General features: G+C 42.0%; 1 non-coding gene across 1 annotated transcript; it reads right to left on the bottom strand.

Annotated features, from left to right (window-relative positions):
- Positions 1-948: 948 nt before the first annotated feature.
- LOC141609649 (small nucleolar RNA R71) lies at positions 949-1,053 on the bottom strand. Its single transcript, XR_012527571.1, has one exon. It is a non-coding gene; the product is annotated as a small nucleolar RNA R71 (small nucleolar RNA).
- Positions 1,054-2,777: the final 1,724 nt, after the last annotated feature.

Below are 2,777 nucleotides of genomic sequence, written 5' to 3' on the forward strand. Positions count from 1 at the left end.
CATTTGTTTGACTAAACTAAAGACTAAAACAAACTAAGTATCTAACCCTCGACATCTTTGTGTTCGACACCCTAATTATACTATTTAATTTGGGTTCTTTATAAATTGTTTTTGATTGGGAGACGACGATAAATCCTTATATCAAAATGGCGCCGTTGCCAGAGATGGCGTTAGGTTATGCTTAGTTAGTTAGAGTCTTAGGCTTAGTCTTTACTTGTTGTTTGCTTGTTTGTGTGCTTCTTTTAGAGTGTGTGTGATTTTTGCCTTACCCTAGTGTGTAAAAGCACTAGGAGTCTTACGGTTTGTCAAGTTGTATGCCTAGGAGGAACCACCAAGCTTTGCTCTTTGACTCCGATCCCAAAAGGCTTTTTAGAGCTTTAAGGAATAGGACCATTGCAAGGGTTAGAACCTCTTCTCAAGCAACCTTAAACCAAGCAAATTCACCCACCCAACCTCTCATTGAAAACACAACTCAACAACCAAACAACACAATTGATTCTCCACTAGAAAATCCATTTCACAACTTCCAATTTCCAAATAGCCCACCTCAAACACCACCTCCTCATATACCAAATCCACCACCACCAATGGCGTTACGTGACCATAATCGCCCTAACCACAATGATGCTTGTGACCCAATTAATTTCGGCACCTTGGCTCCCAACGACTTTGAGATGCACCCCGCCCAAGTGGGGTTGATTGAAAAAGACTTGTTCGGAGGACAAATTGAAGAAGATGCTTATGCTCACCTACGAAAGTTCAAGAGAAAGGTCTATGATGAAGAAGAACGGGGTATCCGAAGACACTCTAAGGATGATGTTGTTCTCATTCTCTTTGATGGGTAAGGCGGACCGATGGTTGAATGTTCACCCTTCGGACACATTCACGACTTGGGACGCTTTAGCCAAGGCATTCATGGCCAAGTACTATCCATCATCCAAGACCGCCATGCTTTGAAATAAAATACACACTTTCCAACAAGAGGATGGAGAATCCTTGGGTGAAGCATGGGATAGATCAAGACCTTATCGCTAGTTGCCCTCACCATGGGATTCCGGATTGGTATGTCACACAAACCTTCTTCCAAAACTTGTTGCCAAGAACAAAAGAAATGGTGAATGCCTCCGCGGGAGGGGGATTCGATCATTTGAGTGATGAGGAGGGCACTACTCTAATCAAGAAAATGGTGGACTCCGAGGCAAATTATGGCACAAGAGTGAATATCTTGAGAATAAGTAAGCACCCTCTCGAATTCTTAGTGAATGTGGAGACTAATGCTAAGCTTGATATGCTCACCAAAAAGCTTGAAGAGTTGAGTAAGAAGAAGCAAGTGAACCAAGTGAATCAAACTACCACATCTCATGGACCATCCATGGAAGAAGTGATGCAAAGATCAACTTGTGAGTCATGTGGAGGTATGGGTCACACTTATGAAGTATGTACAAATAACCACCATAACAACTTTGATGGGAACAATGTGCAAGAGGTGAATGCTTTCCAAGCATTTAACAATTTCTCCAACCGTCCACCTAGGCCCTCATTCAACAACAACCAAGGATCCAACCAAAACTTTGCCAACCAATCTCAAGCATACCAAAATTATGGGTGTAACCAAGGGAACCAAGGTAATCAAAACTTTTACCAAGGAAACCAAGCCAACCAAGGGTTTGGTCAAGGATTCAATCAATGGAACAACAACAATTGGAACAATCAAGGATACAACAATAATCAAAGGTACAACCAAGGACAAAATCAAGAGTTTAATCAAGGGTACCAAGGGAACAACCAAAATTCCAACTTTAGAGATCAAGGATATGGCTTTCCTCTTCCAATTTTCAACAAACCTTTCAACCAAGAGCCACCACCCCAAGATAGTAATTCCATGGGAGATGATAAATATAACAACTTGGTGAAGTTGATAGGGGATTTGGCAAGTAATACCCAACAACAAATCAAGAGTCTTGAAGCTAAAGTGGCTTCCCAAGCTCTCATGAGTTCTCAAAAACCACCGGGTGTATTTCTAAGACAAGGGCAAAATCCAAGGGACCCTATGAAGGCAAAGGAAGTTAATACTATCATGGTTGGAGTTGAAGAGGAAAAAGAAGAGTTATTTGGTTTGCCAAGTCAAGAGGAATTACCATACACTATTCCATTTTCCATGGCTATGGAAACATTTCAGGAAGTTGACCATGAGCCCGAAAAAGAGAGCATGGGAGATTATGTGCTTGAGCAAATAATGACAATTCATGGTACAAGCTTGGATGTTGAAGTCGGCCCGGATAAGGGAGAGATGGTTATGACTACACCAACCACTATGAGTGAAAAATTTGTTCTTGAAGAAATTGTGGAAGCACCAAATGTGATGGTAGAAGTACACTCTTTGGCCAAGCAAGAAGGGGCCAATGATAATTCAAGGTATGATAAATTTATGGACTTGGTAATGGAAATGGAAACCTCCAATCCACCTTTGGTGGATATGCCTCATTACTCCGAATTCCTTGAAGAAGTCATTTCTAGAAGAGTGGACATTAGTGGCCATGAGCTTGATGCCTCAAGTGAGGAGTGCAATGTGGTCAAATCTAAAGAAATCCCCGTTAAACTTGATGACCCCGGGAGTTTCTCAATTCCATGTACCGTTGGTGACCAAAAGGTGGATAGTGCTTTGTGTGACTTAGGGGCAAGTGTGAGTGTGTAGATACCTCATTTCTGCACCTCCCGCAAACCACCCGGTGATGATTGGGCCGCATGTTTGGTATATGAAACGATTTGTGACAGTT

Source organism: Silene latifolia, chromosome 10, assembly GCF_048544455.1.
Source record: "Silene latifolia isolate original U9 population chromosome 10, ASM4854445v1, whole genome shotgun sequence".
NCBI lineage: Eukaryota > Viridiplantae > Streptophyta > Magnoliopsida > Caryophyllales > Caryophyllaceae > Silene > Silene latifolia.